The sequence below is a fragment of the Rhinoderma darwinii genome, unplaced genomic scaffold (assembly GCF_050947455.1).
Source record: "Rhinoderma darwinii isolate aRhiDar2 unplaced genomic scaffold, aRhiDar2.hap1 Scaffold_183, whole genome shotgun sequence".
NCBI lineage: Eukaryota > Metazoa > Chordata > Amphibia > Anura > Rhinodermatidae > Rhinoderma > Rhinoderma darwinii.
In genome coordinates this window covers 1-14,787 of record NW_027462206.1, presented here as the reverse complement: position 1 = coordinate 14,787, position 14,787 = coordinate 1, and the positions used below count along the sequence as shown (strand labels likewise).

General features: G+C 41.9%; 62 pseudogenes; all 62 read right to left on the bottom strand.

Annotated features, from left to right (window-relative positions):
• Window positions 1-37: 37 nt before the first annotated feature.
• Window positions 38-156, bottom strand: LOC142700350 (5S ribosomal RNA; annotated as a pseudogene).
• Window positions 157-409: 253 nt separating this feature from the next.
• Window positions 410-528, bottom strand: LOC142700332 (5S ribosomal RNA; annotated as a pseudogene).
• A 67-nt stretch (window positions 529-595) lies between these two features.
• Window positions 596-714, bottom strand: LOC142700316 (5S ribosomal RNA; annotated as a pseudogene).
• A 439-nt stretch (window positions 715-1,153) lies between these two features.
• Window positions 1,154-1,272, bottom strand: LOC142700319 (5S ribosomal RNA; annotated as a pseudogene).
• Window positions 1,273-1,525: 253 nt separating this feature from the next.
• On the bottom strand, window positions 1,526-1,644 carry LOC142700305 (5S ribosomal RNA; annotated as a pseudogene).
• A 68-nt stretch (window positions 1,645-1,712) lies between these two features.
• LOC142700304 (5S ribosomal RNA) lies at window positions 1,713-1,831 on the bottom strand (annotated as a pseudogene).
• Window positions 1,832-1,898: 67 nt separating this feature from the next.
• LOC142700243 (5S ribosomal RNA) lies at window positions 1,899-2,017 on the bottom strand (annotated as a pseudogene).
• Window positions 2,018-2,270: 253 nt separating this feature from the next.
• On the bottom strand, window positions 2,271-2,389 carry LOC142700345 (5S ribosomal RNA; annotated as a pseudogene).
• A 67-nt stretch (window positions 2,390-2,456) lies between these two features.
• Window positions 2,457-2,575, bottom strand: LOC142700349 (5S ribosomal RNA; annotated as a pseudogene).
• A 67-nt stretch (window positions 2,576-2,642) lies between these two features.
• On the bottom strand, window positions 2,643-2,761 carry LOC142700240 (5S ribosomal RNA; annotated as a pseudogene).
• Window positions 2,762-2,828: 67 nt separating this feature from the next.
• LOC142700272 (5S ribosomal RNA) lies at window positions 2,829-2,947 on the bottom strand (annotated as a pseudogene).
• Window positions 2,948-3,014: 67 nt separating this feature from the next.
• LOC142700254 (5S ribosomal RNA) lies at window positions 3,015-3,133 on the bottom strand (annotated as a pseudogene).
• A 67-nt stretch (window positions 3,134-3,200) lies between these two features.
• On the bottom strand, window positions 3,201-3,319 carry LOC142700303 (5S ribosomal RNA; annotated as a pseudogene).
• Window positions 3,320-3,386: 67 nt separating this feature from the next.
• Window positions 3,387-3,505, bottom strand: LOC142700292 (5S ribosomal RNA; annotated as a pseudogene).
• A 253-nt stretch (window positions 3,506-3,758) lies between these two features.
• Window positions 3,759-3,877, bottom strand: LOC142700281 (5S ribosomal RNA; annotated as a pseudogene).
• A 67-nt stretch (window positions 3,878-3,944) lies between these two features.
• LOC142700239 (5S ribosomal RNA) lies at window positions 3,945-4,063 on the bottom strand (annotated as a pseudogene).
• A 253-nt stretch (window positions 4,064-4,316) lies between these two features.
• Window positions 4,317-4,435, bottom strand: LOC142700253 (5S ribosomal RNA; annotated as a pseudogene).
• A 67-nt stretch (window positions 4,436-4,502) lies between these two features.
• Window positions 4,503-4,621, bottom strand: LOC142700277 (5S ribosomal RNA; annotated as a pseudogene).
• A 67-nt stretch (window positions 4,622-4,688) lies between these two features.
• Window positions 4,689-4,807, bottom strand: LOC142700279 (5S ribosomal RNA; annotated as a pseudogene).
• A 67-nt stretch (window positions 4,808-4,874) lies between these two features.
• LOC142700238 (5S ribosomal RNA) lies at window positions 4,875-4,993 on the bottom strand (annotated as a pseudogene).
• Window positions 4,994-5,060: 67 nt separating this feature from the next.
• Window positions 5,061-5,179, bottom strand: LOC142700286 (5S ribosomal RNA; annotated as a pseudogene).
• Window positions 5,180-5,432: 253 nt separating this feature from the next.
• Window positions 5,433-5,551, bottom strand: LOC142700336 (5S ribosomal RNA; annotated as a pseudogene).
• Window positions 5,552-5,618: 67 nt separating this feature from the next.
• LOC142700334 (5S ribosomal RNA) lies at window positions 5,619-5,737 on the bottom strand (annotated as a pseudogene).
• A 67-nt stretch (window positions 5,738-5,804) lies between these two features.
• LOC142700300 (5S ribosomal RNA) lies at window positions 5,805-5,923 on the bottom strand (annotated as a pseudogene).
• A 253-nt stretch (window positions 5,924-6,176) lies between these two features.
• LOC142700274 (5S ribosomal RNA) lies at window positions 6,177-6,295 on the bottom strand (annotated as a pseudogene).
• Window positions 6,296-6,362: 67 nt separating this feature from the next.
• Window positions 6,363-6,481, bottom strand: LOC142700295 (5S ribosomal RNA; annotated as a pseudogene).
• A 67-nt stretch (window positions 6,482-6,548) lies between these two features.
• On the bottom strand, window positions 6,549-6,667 carry LOC142700270 (5S ribosomal RNA; annotated as a pseudogene).
• A 67-nt stretch (window positions 6,668-6,734) lies between these two features.
• On the bottom strand, window positions 6,735-6,853 carry LOC142700244 (5S ribosomal RNA; annotated as a pseudogene).
• Window positions 6,854-6,920: 67 nt separating this feature from the next.
• LOC142700318 (5S ribosomal RNA) lies at window positions 6,921-7,039 on the bottom strand (annotated as a pseudogene).
• Window positions 7,040-7,292: 253 nt separating this feature from the next.
• LOC142700259 (5S ribosomal RNA) lies at window positions 7,293-7,411 on the bottom strand (annotated as a pseudogene).
• Window positions 7,412-7,478: 67 nt separating this feature from the next.
• On the bottom strand, window positions 7,479-7,597 carry LOC142700249 (5S ribosomal RNA; annotated as a pseudogene).
• A 439-nt stretch (window positions 7,598-8,036) lies between these two features.
• LOC142700328 (5S ribosomal RNA) lies at window positions 8,037-8,155 on the bottom strand (annotated as a pseudogene).
• Window positions 8,156-8,222: 67 nt separating this feature from the next.
• On the bottom strand, window positions 8,223-8,341 carry LOC142700284 (5S ribosomal RNA; annotated as a pseudogene).
• A 67-nt stretch (window positions 8,342-8,408) lies between these two features.
• LOC142700245 (5S ribosomal RNA) lies at window positions 8,409-8,527 on the bottom strand (annotated as a pseudogene).
• A 67-nt stretch (window positions 8,528-8,594) lies between these two features.
• On the bottom strand, window positions 8,595-8,713 carry LOC142700351 (5S ribosomal RNA; annotated as a pseudogene).
• Window positions 8,714-8,780: 67 nt separating this feature from the next.
• On the bottom strand, window positions 8,781-8,899 carry LOC142700317 (5S ribosomal RNA; annotated as a pseudogene).
• Window positions 8,900-8,966: 67 nt separating this feature from the next.
• On the bottom strand, window positions 8,967-9,085 carry LOC142700248 (5S ribosomal RNA; annotated as a pseudogene).
• Window positions 9,086-9,338: 253 nt separating this feature from the next.
• Window positions 9,339-9,457, bottom strand: LOC142700276 (5S ribosomal RNA; annotated as a pseudogene).
• Window positions 9,458-9,524: 67 nt separating this feature from the next.
• On the bottom strand, window positions 9,525-9,643 carry LOC142700268 (5S ribosomal RNA; annotated as a pseudogene).
• A 67-nt stretch (window positions 9,644-9,710) lies between these two features.
• Window positions 9,711-9,829, bottom strand: LOC142700340 (5S ribosomal RNA; annotated as a pseudogene).
• Window positions 9,830-9,896: 67 nt separating this feature from the next.
• On the bottom strand, window positions 9,897-10,015 carry LOC142700327 (5S ribosomal RNA; annotated as a pseudogene).
• A 67-nt stretch (window positions 10,016-10,082) lies between these two features.
• Window positions 10,083-10,201, bottom strand: LOC142700264 (5S ribosomal RNA; annotated as a pseudogene).
• A 67-nt stretch (window positions 10,202-10,268) lies between these two features.
• Window positions 10,269-10,387, bottom strand: LOC142700308 (5S ribosomal RNA; annotated as a pseudogene).
• Window positions 10,388-10,454: 67 nt separating this feature from the next.
• LOC142700341 (5S ribosomal RNA) lies at window positions 10,455-10,573 on the bottom strand (annotated as a pseudogene).
• A 253-nt stretch (window positions 10,574-10,826) lies between these two features.
• LOC142700339 (5S ribosomal RNA) lies at window positions 10,827-10,945 on the bottom strand (annotated as a pseudogene).
• A 67-nt stretch (window positions 10,946-11,012) lies between these two features.
• Window positions 11,013-11,131, bottom strand: LOC142700261 (5S ribosomal RNA; annotated as a pseudogene).
• A 66-nt stretch (window positions 11,132-11,197) lies between these two features.
• Window positions 11,198-11,316, bottom strand: LOC142700267 (5S ribosomal RNA; annotated as a pseudogene).
• Window positions 11,317-11,383: 67 nt separating this feature from the next.
• LOC142700322 (5S ribosomal RNA) lies at window positions 11,384-11,502 on the bottom strand (annotated as a pseudogene).
• A 67-nt stretch (window positions 11,503-11,569) lies between these two features.
• LOC142700326 (5S ribosomal RNA) lies at window positions 11,570-11,688 on the bottom strand (annotated as a pseudogene).
• Window positions 11,689-11,755: 67 nt separating this feature from the next.
• LOC142700333 (5S ribosomal RNA) lies at window positions 11,756-11,874 on the bottom strand (annotated as a pseudogene).
• Window positions 11,875-11,941: 67 nt separating this feature from the next.
• LOC142700325 (5S ribosomal RNA) lies at window positions 11,942-12,060 on the bottom strand (annotated as a pseudogene).
• Window positions 12,061-12,127: 67 nt separating this feature from the next.
• On the bottom strand, window positions 12,128-12,246 carry LOC142700242 (5S ribosomal RNA; annotated as a pseudogene).
• A 67-nt stretch (window positions 12,247-12,313) lies between these two features.
• On the bottom strand, window positions 12,314-12,432 carry LOC142700283 (5S ribosomal RNA; annotated as a pseudogene).
• Window positions 12,433-12,499: 67 nt separating this feature from the next.
• On the bottom strand, window positions 12,500-12,618 carry LOC142700250 (5S ribosomal RNA; annotated as a pseudogene).
• Window positions 12,619-13,057: 439 nt separating this feature from the next.
• On the bottom strand, window positions 13,058-13,176 carry LOC142700252 (5S ribosomal RNA; annotated as a pseudogene).
• A 253-nt stretch (window positions 13,177-13,429) lies between these two features.
• LOC142700273 (5S ribosomal RNA) lies at window positions 13,430-13,548 on the bottom strand (annotated as a pseudogene).
• Window positions 13,549-13,615: 67 nt separating this feature from the next.
• Window positions 13,616-13,734, bottom strand: LOC142700331 (5S ribosomal RNA; annotated as a pseudogene).
• A 67-nt stretch (window positions 13,735-13,801) lies between these two features.
• LOC142700260 (5S ribosomal RNA) lies at window positions 13,802-13,920 on the bottom strand (annotated as a pseudogene).
• Window positions 13,921-13,987: 67 nt separating this feature from the next.
• LOC142700315 (5S ribosomal RNA) lies at window positions 13,988-14,106 on the bottom strand (annotated as a pseudogene).
• Window positions 14,107-14,173: 67 nt separating this feature from the next.
• LOC142700285 (5S ribosomal RNA) lies at window positions 14,174-14,292 on the bottom strand (annotated as a pseudogene).
• Window positions 14,293-14,359: 67 nt separating this feature from the next.
• On the bottom strand, window positions 14,360-14,478 carry LOC142700301 (5S ribosomal RNA; annotated as a pseudogene).
• A 67-nt stretch (window positions 14,479-14,545) lies between these two features.
• On the bottom strand, window positions 14,546-14,664 carry LOC142700321 (5S ribosomal RNA; annotated as a pseudogene).
• Between the last annotated feature and the right edge of the window lie 123 nt (window positions 14,665-14,787).

The following is a 14,787-nucleotide window of genomic DNA, read 5'->3' as shown; positions in this document are numbered from 1 at the left end:
ATCGATTGTGAAACAAAATCTAAACGACATAATAAAAAGTCAACCGCACCACGGATTCCCAGACAGTCTCCCACACTGGTACTAGCGAGGCCTTAAGCTGTGTAACTTCTGCGATCTGACGAGAGCAGGGACATTCAGCTTAGAATAGCCATTGACATTAATTGCTTTAATCCATAGTCCTTTTTAATCGATTGTGAAACAAAATCGAAACGACATAATAAAAATTCAACCGCACCACGGATACCCAGACAGTCTACCACACTGGTACTAGCGAGGCCTTAAGCTGTGTAACTTCTGCGTTCTGACGAGAGAAGGCACATTCAGCTTAGAATGGCCATTGACGTTAAATGTTTTAATCCATAGTCCTATTTAATCTATTGTGAAACAAAATCTAAACGACATAATAAAAAGTCAACCGCACCACGGATTCCCAGACAGTCTCCCACACTGGTACTAGCGAGGCCTTAAGCTGTGTAACTTCTGCGTTCTGACGAGAGCAGGAACATTCAGCTTAGAATGGCCATTGACGTTAAATGCTTTAATCCATAGTCCTTTTTAATCGATTGTGAAACAAAATCTAAACGACATAATAAAAAATCAACCGCACCACGGATTCCCAGACAGTCTCCCACACTGGTACTAGCGAGGCCTTAAGCTGTGTAACTTCTGCGTTCGGACGAGAGCAGGCACATTCAGCTTAGAATGGCCATTGACGTTAAATCCTTTAATCCATAGTCCTATTTAATCTATTGTGAAACAAAATCTTAACGACATAATAAAAAGTCAAGCGCACCACGGATTCCCAGACAGTCTCCCACACTGGTACTAGCGAGGCCTTAAGCTGTGTAACTTCTGCGATCTGACGAGAGCAGGCACTTTCAGCTTAGAAAGACCATTGACATTAAAAGCCTTAATCCATAGTCCTATTTAATCTATTGTGAAACAAAATCTAAACAACATAATAAAAAGTCAACCGCACCACGGATTCCCAGACAGTCTCCCACACTGGTACTAGCGAGGCCTTAAGCTGTGTAACTTCTGTGATCTGACGAGAGCAGGGACATTCAGCTTAGAATAGGCATTGACATTAAATGCTTTAATCCATAGTCCTTTTTAATCGATTGTGAAACAAAATCTAAACGACATAATAAAAAATCAACCGCACCACGGATTCCCAGACAGTCTCCCACACTGGTACTAGCGAGGCCTTAAGCTGTGTAACTTCTGCGTTCTGACGAGAGCAGGCACATTCAGCTTAGAATGGCCATTGACGTTAAATCCTTTAATCCATAGTCCTATTTAATCTATTGTGAAACAAAATCTAAACGACATAATAAAAAGTCAAGCGCACCACGGATTCCCAGACAGTCTCCCACACTGGTACTAGCGAGGCCTTAAGCTGTGTAACTTCTGCGATCTGACGAGAGCAGGCACATTCAGCTTAGAATGGCCATTGACATTAAATGCTTTAATCCATAGTCCTATTTAATCTATTGTGAAACAAAATCTAAACGACATAATAAAAAGTCAACCGCACCACGGATTCCCAGACAGTCTCCCACACTGGTACTAGCGAGGCCTTAAGCTGTGTAACTTCTGCGATCTGACGAGAGCAGGCACATTCAGCTTAGAATGGCCATTGACATTAAATGCTTTAATCCATAGTCCCTATTTAATCTATTGTGAAACAAAATCTAAACGACATAATAAAAAGTCAACCGCACCACGGATTCCCAGACAGTCTCCCACACTGGTACTAGCGAGGCCTTAAGCTGTGTAACTTCTGCGATCTGACGAGAGCAGGCACATTCAGCTTAGAATGGCCATTGACATTAAATGCTTTAATCCATAGTCCTTTTTAATCGATTGTGAAACAAAATCTAAACGACATAATAAAAAGTCAACCGCACCACGGATTCCCAGACAGTCTCCCACACTGGTACTAGCGAGGCCTTAAGCTGTGTAATTTCTGCGATCTGACGAGAGCAGGCACATTCAGCTTAGAATGGCCATTGACGTTAAATGCTTTAATCCATAGTCCTATTTAATCTATTGTGAAACAAAATCTAAACGACATAATAAAAAGTCAACCGCACCACGGATTCCCAGACAGTCTCCCACATTGGTACTAGCGAGGCGTTAAGCTGTGTAAGTTCTGCGTTCTAACAAGAGCAGGCACATTCAGCTTAGACTGGCCATTGACATTAAATGCTTTAATCCATAGTCCTTTTTAATCGATTGTGAAACAAAATCTAAACGACATAATAAAAAGTCAACCGCACCACAGATTCCCAGACAGTCTCCCACAATGGTACTAGCGAGGCCTTAAGCTGTGTAACTTCTGCGATCTGACGAGAGCAGGAACATTCAGCTTAGAATGGCCATTGACATTAAATGCTTTAATCCATAGTCCTTTTTAATCGATTGTGAAACGAAATCGAAACGACATAATAAAAAGTCAACCGCACCACGGATTCCCAGACAGTCTCCCACACTGGTACTAGCGAGGCCTTAAGCTGTGTAACTTCTGCGATCTGACGAGAGCAGGGACATTCAGCTTAGAATAGCCATTGACATTAAATGCTTTAATCCATAGTCCTTTTTAATCGATTGTGAAACAAAATCTAAACGACATAATAAAAATTCAACCGCACCACGGATTCCCAGACAGTCTCCCACACTGGTACTAGCGAGGCCTTAAGCTGTGTAACTTCTGCGATCTGACGAGAGCAGGCACATTCAGCTTAGAATGGCCATTGACATTAAATGCTTTAATCCATAGTCCTATTTAATCTATTGTGAAACAAAATCTAAACGACATAATAAAAAGTCAACCGCACCACTGATTCCCAGACAGTCTCCCACACTCGTACTAGCGAGGCCTTAAGCTGTGTAACTTCTGCGATCTGACGAGAGCAGGCACATTCAGCTTAGAATGGCCATTGACATTAAAAGCCTTAATCCATAGTCCTATTTAATCTATTGAGAAACAAAATCTAAACAACATAATAAAAAGCCAACCGCACCACGGATTCCCAGACAGTCTCCCACACTGGTACTAGCAAGGCCTTAAGCTGTGTAACTTCTGCGATCTGACGAGAGCAGGCACATTCAGCTTAGAATGGCCACTGACATTAAATGCTTTAATCCATAGTCCTTTTTAATCGATTGTGAAACAAAATCGAAACGACATAATAAAAAGTCAACCGCACCACGGATTCCCAGACAGTCTCCCACACTGGTACTAGCGAGGCCTTAAGCTGTGTAACTTCTGCGATCTGACGAGAGCAGGCACATTCAGCTTAGAATGGCCATTGACATTATATTCTTTAATCCATAGTCCTTTTTAATCGATTGTGAAACAAAATCTAAACGACATAACAAAAAGTCAACCGCACCACGGATTCCCAGACAGTCTCCCACACTGGTACTAGCGAGGCCTTAAGCTGTGTAACTTCTGCGATCTGACGAGAGCAGGCACATTCAGCTTAGAATGGCCATTGACGTTAAATGCTTTAATCCATAGTCCTATTTAATCTATTGTGAAACAAAATCTAAACGACATAATAAAAAGTCAACCGCACCACGGATTCCCAGACAGTCTCCCACATTGGTACTAGCGAGGCGTTAAGCTGTGTAAGTTCTGCGATCTAACAAGAGCAGGCACATTCAGCTTAGACTGGCCATTGACATTAAATGCTTTAATCCATAGTCCTTTTTAATCGATTGTGAAACAAAATCTAAACGACATAATAAAAAGGCAACCGCACCACGGATTCCCAGACAGTCTCCCACACTGGTACTAGCGAGGCCTTAAGCCGTGTAACTTCTGCGATCTGACGAGAGCAGGGACATTCAGCTTAGAATAGCCATTGACATTAAATGCTTTAATCCATAGTCCTTTTTAATCGATTGTGAAACAAAATCTAAACGACATAATAAAAATTCAACCGCACCACGGATTCCCAGACAGTCTCCCACACTGGTACTAGCGAGGCCTTAAGCTGTGTAACTTCTGCGATCTGACGAGAGCAGGCACATTCAGCTTAGAATGGCCATTGACGTTAAATGCTTTAATCCATAGTCCTATTTAATCTATTGTGAAACAAAATCTAAACGACATAATAAAAAGTCAACCGCACCAATGATTCCCAGACAGTCTCCCACACTCGTACTAGCGAGGCCTTAAGCTGTGTATCTTCTGCGATCTGACGAGAGCAGGCACATTCAGCTTAGAATGGCCATTGACATTAAAAGCCTTAATCCATAGTCCTATTTAATCTATTGTGAAACAAAATCTAAACAACATAATAAAAAGCCAACCGCACCACGGATTCCCAGACAGTCTCCCACACTGGTACTAGCAAGGCCTTAAGCTGTGTAACTTCTGCGATCTGACGAGAGCAGGCACATTCAGCTTAGAATGGCCACTGACATTAAATGCTTTAATCCATAGTCCTTTTTAATCGATTGTAAAACAAAATCGAAACGACATAATAAAAAGTCAACCGCACCACGGATTCCCAGACAGTCTCCCACACTGGTACTAGCGAGGGCTTAAGCTGTGTAACTTCTGCGATCTGACGAGAGCAGGCACAGTCAGCTTAGAATGGCCATTGACTTTATATGCTTTAATCCATAGTCCTTTTTAATCGATTGTGAAACAAAATCTAAACGACATAACAGTAAGTCAACCGCACCACGGATTCCCAGACAGTCTCCCACACTGGTACTAGCGAGGCCTTAAGCTGTGTAACTTCTGCGATCTGACGAGAGCAGGCACATTCAGCTTAGAATGGCCATTGACATTAAATGCTTTAATCCATAGTCCTTTTTAATCGATTGTGAAACAAAATCTAAACGACATAATAAAAAGTCAACTGCACCACGGATTCCCAGACAGTCTCCCACACTGGTACTAGCGAGGCCTTAAACTGTGTAACTTCTGCGATCTGACGAGAGCAGGGACATTCAGCTTAGAATGGCCATTGACATTAAATGCTTTAATCCATAGTCCTTTTTAATCGATTGTGAAACAAAATCTAAACGACATAATAAAAATTCAACTGCACCACGGATTCCCAGACAGTCTCCCACACTGGTATTAGCGAGGCCTTAAGCTGTGTAACTTCTGCGATCTGACGAGAGCAGGCACATTCAGCTTAGAATGGCCATTGACGTTAAATGCTTTAATCCATAGTCCTATTTAATCTATTGTGAAACAAAATCTAAACGACATAATAAAAAGTCAACCGCACCATGGATTCCCAGACAGTCTCCCACACTGGTACTAGCGAGGCGTTAAGCCGTGTTACTTCTGCAATCTAACGAGAGCAGCCACATTCAGCTTAGAATGGGCATTGACATTAAATGCTTTAATCCATAGTCCTTTTTAATCGATTGTGAAACAAAATCTAAACGACATAATAAAAAGTCAACTGCACCACGGATTCCCAGACAGTCTCCCACACTGGTACTAGCGAGGCCTTAAGCTGTGTAACTTCTGCGATCTGACGAGAGCAGGGACATTCAGCTTAGAATGGCCATTGACATTAAATGCTTTAATCCATAGTCCTTTTTAATCGATTGTGAAACAAAATCTAAACGACATAATAAAAAGTCAACTGCACCACGGATTCCCAGACAGTCTCCCACACTGGTACTAGCGAGGCCTTAAGCTGTGTAACTTCTGCGATCTGACGAGAGCAGGGACATTCAGCTTAGAATGGCCATTGACATTAAATGCTTTAATCCATAGTCCTTTTTAATCGATTGTGAAACAAAATCTAAACGACATAATAAAAATTCAACTGCACCACGGATTCCCAGACAATCTCCCACACTGGTATTAGCGAGGCCTTAAGCTGTGTAACTTCTGCGATCTGACGAGAGCAGGCACATTCAGCTTAGAATGGCCATTGACGTTAAATGCTTTAATCCATAGTCCTATTTAATCTATTGTGAAACAAAATCTAAACGACATAATAAAAAGTCAACCGCACCATGGATTCCCAGACAGTCTCCCACACTGGTACTAGCGAGGCGTTAAGCCGTGTTACTTCTGCAATCTAACGAGAGCAGCCACATTCAGCTTAGAATGGGCATTGACATTAAATGCTTTAATCCATAGTCCTTTTTAATCGATTGTGAAACAAAATCTAAACGACATAATAAAAAGTCAACCGCACCACGGATTTCCAGACAGTCTCCCACACTGGTACTAGCGAGGTCTTAAGCTGTGTAACTTCTGCGATCTGACGAGAGCAGGCACATTCAGCTTAGAATGGCCATTGACATTAAAAGCCTTAATCCATAGTCCTTTTTAATCGATTGTGAAACAAAATCTAAACGACATAATAAAAAATCAACCGCACCACGGATTCCCAGACAGTCTCCCATACTGGTACTAGCGAGGTTTTAAGCTGTGTAACTTCTGCGATCTGACGAGAGCAGGGACATTCAGCTTAGAATGGCCATTGACATTAAATGCTTTAATCCATAGTCCTTTTTAATCGATTGTGAAACAAAATGTAAACGACATAATAAAAATTCAACCGCTCCACGGATTCCCAGACAGTCTCCCACACTGGTACTAGCGAGGCCTTAAGCTGTGTAACTTCTGCGATCTGACGAGAGCAGGCACTTTCAGCTTAGAATGGCCATTGACATTAAAAGCCTTAATCCATAGTCCTATTTAATCTATTGTGAAACAAAATCTAAACAACATAATAAAACGTCAACCGCGCCACGGATTCCCAGACAGTCTCCCACACTGGTACTAGCGAGGCCTTAAGCTGTGTAACTTCTGTGATCTGACGAGAACAGGGACATTCAGCTTAGAATGGCCATTGACATTAAACTCTTTAATCCATAGTCCTTTTTAATCGATTGTGAAACAAAATCTAAACGACATAATAAAAAATCAACCGCACCACGGATTCCCAGACAGTCTCCCACACTGGTACTAGCGAGGCCTTAAGCTGTGTAACTTCTGCGTTCTGACGAGAGCAGGCACATTCAGCTTAGAATGGCCATTGACGTTAAATCCTTTAATCCATAGTCCTATTTAATCTATTGTGAAACAAAATCTAAACGACATAATAAAAAGTCAAGCGCACCACGGATTCCCAGACAGTCTCCCACACTGGTACTAGCGAGGCCTTAAGCTGTGTAACCTCTGCGATCTGACGAGAGCAGGCACTTTCAGCTTAGAATGGCCATTGACATTAAAAGCCTTAATCCATAGTCCTATTTAATCTATTGTGAAACAAAATCTAAACAACATAATAAAAAGTCAACCGCACCACGGATTCCCAGACAGTCTCCCACACTGGTACTAGCGAGGCCTTAAGCTGTGTAACTTCTGTGATCTGACGAGAGCAGGGACATTCAGCTTAGAATGGCCATTGACATTAAATACTTTAATCCATAGTCCTTTTTAATCGATTGTGAAACAAAATCTAAACGACATAATAAAAAATCAACCGCACCACGGATTCCCAGACAGTCTCCCACACTGGTACTAGCGAGGCCTTAAGCTGTGTAACTTCTGTGTTCTGACGAGAGCAGGCACATTCAGCTTAGAATGGCCATTGACGTTAAATCTTTTAATCCATAGTCCTATTTAATCTATTGTGAAACAAAATCTAAACGACATAATAAAAAGTCAAGCGCACCACGGATTCCCAGACAGTCTCCCACACTGGTACTAGCGAGGCCTTAAGCTGTGTAACTTCTGCGATCTGACGAGAGCAGGAACATTCAGCTTAGAATGGCCATTGACATTAAATGCTTTAATCCATAGTCCTTTTTAATCGATTGTGAAACAAAATCTAAACGACATAATAAAAAGTCAATCGCACCACGGATTCCCAGACAGTCTCCCACACTGGTACTAGCAAGGCATTAAGCTATGTAACTTCTGCGATCTGACGATAGCAGGCACATTCAGCTTAGAATGGCCATTGACGTTAAATGCTTTAATCCATAGTCCTATTTAATCTATTGTGAAACAAAATCGAAACGACATAATAAAAAGTCAACCGCACCACGGATTCCCAGACAGTCTCCCACACTGGTACTAGCGAGGCCTTAAGCTGTGTAACTTCTGCGATCTGACGAGAGCAGGGACATTCAGCTTAGAATGGCCATTGACGTTAAATGCTTTAATCCATAGTCCTTTTTAATCGATTGTGAAACAAAATCTAAACGACATAATAAAAATTCAACCGCACCACGGATTCCCAGACAGTCTCCCACGCTGGTACTAGCGAGGCCTTAAGCTGTGTAACTTCTGCGATCTGACGAGGGCAGGCACATTCAGCTTAGAATGGCCATTGACATTAAATGCTTTAATCCATAGTCCTTTTTAATCGATTGTGAAACAAAATCTAAACGACATAATAAAAAGTCAACCGCACCACGGATTCCCAGACAGTCTCCCACACTGATACTAGCGAGGCCTTAAGCTGTGTAACTTCTGCGATCTGACGAGAGCAGGGACATTCAGCTTAGAATGGCCATTGACATTAAATGCTTTAATCCATAGTCCTTTTTAATCGATTGTGAAACAAAATCTAAACGACATAATAAAAATTCAACCGCACCACGAATTCCCAGACAGTCTCCCACACTGGTACTAGCGAGGCCTTAAGCTGTGTAACTTCTGCGATCTGACGAGAGCAGGCACATTCAGCTTAGAATGGCCATTGACGTTAAATGCTTTAATCCACAGTCCTATTTAATCTATTGTGAAACAAAATCTAAACAACATAATAAAAAGTCAACCGCACCACGGATTCCCAGAGTGTCTCCCACACTGGTACTAGCGAGGCCTTAAGCTGTGTAACTTCTGCGATCTGATGAGAGCAGGCACATTCAGCTTAGAATGGCCGTTGACATTAAAAGCCTTAATCCATAGTCCTATTTAATCTATTGTGAAACAAAATCTAAACGACATAATAAAAAGTAAACCGCACCACGGATTCCCAGACAGTCTCCCACACTGGTACTAGCGAGGCCTTAAGCTGTGTAACTTCTGCGATCTGACGAGAGCAGGCACATTCAGCTTAGAATGGCCATCGACATTAAACGCTTTAATCCATAGTCCTTTTTAATCGATTGTGAAACAAAATCTAAACGACATAATAAAAAGTCAACCGCACCACGGATTCCCAGACAGTCTCCCACACTGGTACTAGCGAGGTTTTAAGCTGAGTAACTTCTGCAATCTGACGAGAGCAGGGACATTCAGCTTAGAATGGCCGTTGACATTAAATGCTTTAATCCATAGTACTTTTTAATCGATTGTGAAACAAAATCTAAACGACATAATAAAAATTCAACCGCTCCACGGATTCCCAGACAGTCTCCCACACTGGTACTAGCGAGGCCTTAAGCTGTGTAACTTCTGCGATCTGACGAGAGCAGGCACATTCAGCTTAGAATGGCCATTGACATTAAATGCTTTAATCCATAGTCCTTTTTAATCGATTGTGAAACAAAATCTAAACGACATAATAAAAAGTCAACCGCACCACGGATTCCCAGACAGTCTCCCACACTGGTACTAGCGAGGCCTTAAGCTGTGTAACTTCTGCGATCTGACGAGGGCAGGCACATTCAGCTTAGAATGGCCATTAACGTTAAATGCTTTAATCCATAGTCCTTTTTAATCGATTGTGAAACAAAATCTAAACGACATAATAAAAAGTCAACCGCACCACGGATTCCCAGACAGTCTCCCACACTGGTACTAGCGAGGCCTTAAGCTGTGTAACTTCTGCGATCTGACGAGAGCAGGCACATTCAGCTTAGAATCGCCATTGACATTAAAAGCCTTAATCCATAGTCCTATTTAATCTATTGTGAAACAAAATCTAAACAACATAATAAAAAGTCAACCGCACCACGGATTCCCAGACAGTCTCCCACACTGGTACTAGCGAGGCCTTAAGCTGTGTAACTTCTGCGATCTGACGAGAGCAGGGACATTCAGCTTAGAATGGCCATTGACATTAAATGCTTTAAGCCATAGTCCTTTTTAATCGATTGTGAAACAAAATCTAAACGACATAATAAAAAGTCAACCACACCATGGATTCCCAGACAGTCTCCCACACTGGTACTAACGAGGCCTTAAGCTGTGTAACTTCTGCGATCTGACGAGAGCAGGCACATTCAGCTTAGAATGGCCATTGACATTAAATGCTTTAATCCATAGTCCTTTTTAATCGATTGTGAAACATAATCTAAACGACATAATAAAAAGTCAACCGCACCACGGATTCCCAGACAGTCTCCCACACTGGTACTAGCGAGGCCTTAAGCTGTGTAACTTCTGCGATCTGACGAGAGCAGGTACATTCAGCTTAGAATGGCCATTGACGTTAAATGCTTTAATCCATAGTCCTTTTTAATCGATTGTGAAACAAAATCTAAACGACATAATAAAAATTCAACCGCACCACGGATTCCCAGACAGTCTCCCACACTGGTACTAGCGAGGCCTTAAGCTGTGTAACTTCTGCGATCTGATGAGAGCAGGCACATTCAGCTTAGAATGGCCATTGACGTTAAATGCTTTAATCCATAGTCCTATTTAATCTATTGTGAAACAAAATCTAAACGACATAATAAAAAGTCAACCGCACCACGGATTCCCAGACAGTCTCCCACATTGGTACTAGCGAGGCGTTAAGCTGTGTAAGTTCTGCGATCTAACAAGAGCAGGCACATTCAGCTTAGAATGGCCATTGACATTAAATGCTTTAATCAATAGTCCTTTTTAATCGATTGTGAAACAAAATCTAAACGACATAATTAAAAGTCAACCGCACCACGGATTCCCAGACAGTTTCCCACACTGGTACTAGCGAGGCCTTAAGCTGTGTAACTTCTGCGATCTGACGAGAGCAGGCACATTCAGCTTAGAATGGCCATTGACATTAAATGCTTTAATCCATAGTCCTTTTTAATCGATTGTGAAACAAAATCTAAACGACATAATAAAAAGTCAACCGCACCACGGATTCCCAGACAGTCTCCCACACTGGTACTAGCGAGGCCTTAAGCTGTGTAACTTCTGCGATCTGACGAGGGCAGGGACATTCAGCTTAGAATGGCCATTGACATTAAATGCTTTAATCCATAGTCCTTTTAATCGATTGTGAAACAAAATCTAAACGACATAATAAAAAGTCAACCGCACCACGGATTCCCAGACAGTCTCCCACACTGGTACTAGCGAGGCCTTAAGCTGTGTAACTTCTGCGATCTGACGAGAGCAGGCACATTCAGCTTAGAATGGCCATTGACGTTAAATGCTTTAATCCATAGTCCTATTTAATCTATTGTGAAACAAAATCTAAACGACATAATAAAAAGGCAACCGCACCACGGATTCCCAGACAGTCTCCCACACTGGTACTAGCGAGGCCTTAAGCTGTGTAACTTCTGCGATCTGACGAGAGCAGGCACATTCAGCTTAGAATGGCCGTTGACATTAAAAGCCTTAATCCATAGTCCTATTTAATCTATTGTGAAACAAAATCTAAACAACATAATAAAAAGTCAACCGCACCACGGATTCCCAGACAGTCTCCCACACTGGTACTAGCGAGGCCTTAAGCTGTGTAACTTCTGCGATCTGACGAGAGCAGGGACATTCAGCTTAGAATGGCCATTGACATTAAATGCTTTAAGCCATAGTCCTTTTTAATCGATTGTGAAACAAAATCTAAACGACATAATAAAAAGTCAACCACACCACGGATTCCCAGACAGTCTCCCACACTGGTACTAACGAGGCCTTAAGCTGTGTAACTTCTGCGATCTGACGAGAGCAGGCACATTCAGCTTAGAATGGCCATTGACATTAAATGCTTTAATCCATAGTCCTTTTTAATCGATTGTGAAACATAATCTAAACGACATAATAAAAAGTCAACCGCACCACGGATTCCCAGACAGTCTCCCACACTGGTACTAGCGAGGCCTTAAGCTGTGTAACTTCTGCGATCTGACGAGAGCAGGGACATTCAGCTTAGAATGGCCATTGACATTAAATGCTTTAAGCCATAGTCCTTTTTAATCGATTGTGAAACAAAATCTAAACGACATAATAAAAAGTCAACCACACCACGTATTCCCAGACAGTCTCCCACACTGGTACTAACGAGGCCTTAATCTGTGTAACTTCTGCGATCTGACGAGAGCAGGCACATTCAGCTTAGAATGGCCATTGACATTAAATGCTTTAATCCATAGTCCTTTTTAATCGACTGTGAAACATAATCTAAACGACATAATAAAAAGTCAACCGCACCACGGATTCCCAGACAGTCTCCCACACTGTTACTAGCGAGGTCTTAAGCTGTGTAACTTCTGCGATCTGACGAGAGCAGGCACATTCAGCTTAGAATGGCCATTGACGTTAAATGCTTTAATCCATAGTCCTATTTAATCTATTGTGAAACAAAATCTAAACGACATAATAAAAAGTCAACCGCACCACGGATTCCGAGACAGTCTCCCACACTGGTACTAGCGAGGCCTTAAGCTGTGTAACTTCTGCGATCTGACGAGAGCAGGAACATTCAGCTTAGAATGGCCATCGACATTAAACACTTTAATCCATAGTCCTTTTTAATCGATTGTGAAACAAAATCTAAACGACATAATAAAAAGGCAACTGCACCACGGATTCCCAGACAGTCTCCCACACTGGTACTAGCGAGGTTTTAAGCTGTGTAACTTCTGCAATCTGACGAGAGCAGGGACATTCAGCTTAGAATGGCCATTGACATTAAATGCTTTAATCCATAGTCCTTTTTAATCGATTGTGAATCAAAATATAAACGACATAATAAAAATTCAACTGCTCCACGGATTCACAGACAGTCTCCCACACTGGTACTAGCGAGGCCTTAAGCTGTGTAACTTCTGCGATCTGACGAGAGCAGGCACATTCAGCTTAGAATGGCCACTGACATTAAATGCTTTAATCCATAGTCCTTTTTAATCGATTGTGAAACAAAATCTAAACGACATAACAAAAAGTCAACTGCACCACGGATTCCCAGACAGTCTCCCACACTGGTACTAGCGAGGCCTTAAGCTGTGTAACTTCTGCGATCTGCCGAGAGCAGGCACATTCAGCTTAGAATGGCCATTGACATTAAAAGCCTTAATCCATAGTCCTATTTAATCTATTGTGAAACAAAATCTAAACAACATAGTAAACAGTCAACCGCACCACGGATTCCCAGAGAGTCTCCCACACTGGTACTAGCGAGGAATAAAGTTGTGTAACTTTTGTGATCTGACGAGAGGAGGGACATTTAGCTTAGAATGGCCATTGACATTAAATGCTTTAATCCATAGTCCTTTTTAATCGATTGTGAAACAAAATCTAAACGACATAATAAAAATTCAACCGCACCACGGATTCCCAGAGAGTCTCCCACACTGGTACTAGCGAGGCCTTAAGCTGTGTAACTTCTGTGTTCTGACGAGAGCAGGCACATTCAGCTTAGAATGGCCATTGACGTTAAATTCTTTAATCCATAGTCCTATTTAATCTATTGTGAAACAAAATCTAAACGACATAATAAAAAGTCAACCGCACCACGGATTCCCAGACAGTCTCCCACACTGGTACTAGCGAGGCCTTAAGCTGTGTAACTTCTGCGGTCTGACGAGAGCAGGCACATTCAGCTTAGAATGGCCATTGACATTAAATGCTTTAATCCATAGTCCTTTTTAATCGATTGTGAAACAAAATCTAAACGACATAATAAAAAGTCAACCGCACCACGGATTCCCAGACAGTCTCCCACACTGGTACTAGCGAGGCCTTAAGCTGTGTAACTTCTGCGATCTGACGAGGGCAGGGACATTCAGCTTAGAATGGCCATTGACATTAAATGCTTTAATCCATAGTCCTATTTAATCGATTGTGAAACAAAATCTAAACGACATAATAAAAAGTCAACTGCACCACGGATTCCCAGACAGTCTCCCACACTGGTACTAGCGAGGCCTTAAGCTGTGTAACTTCTGCGATCTGACGAGAGCAGGAACATTCAGCTTAGAATGGCCATTGACGTTAAATGCTTTAATCCATAGTCCTATTTAATCTATTGTGAAACAAAATCTAAACAACATAATAAAAAGCCAACCGCACCACGGATTCCCAGACAGTCACCCACACTGGTACTAGCGAGGCCTTAAGTTGTGTAACTTCTGCAATCTGACGAGAGCAGGCACATTCAGCTTAGAATGGCCATTGACATTAAATGCTTTAATCCATAGTCCTTTTTAATCGATTGTGAAACAAAATCTAAACGACATAATAAAAATTTAACCGCACCACGGATTCCCAGACAGTCTCCCACACTGGTACTAGCGAGGCCTTAAGCTTTGTAACTTCTGCGATCTGACGAGAGCAGGCACATTCAGCTTAGAATGGCCATTGACGTTAAATGCTTTAATCCATAGTCCTATTTAATCTATTGTGAAACAAAATCTAAACGACATAATAAAAAGGCAACCGCACCACGGATTCCCAGACAGTCTCCCACACTGGTACTAGCGAGGCCTTAAGCTGTGTAACTTCTGCGATCTGACGAGAGCAGGCACATTCAGCTTAGAATGGCCGTTGACATTAAAAGCCTTAATCCATAGTCCTATTTAATCTATTGTGAAACAAAATCTAAACAACATAATAAAAAGTCAACCGCACCACGGATTCCCAGAGTGTCTCCCACACTGGTACTAGCGAGGCCT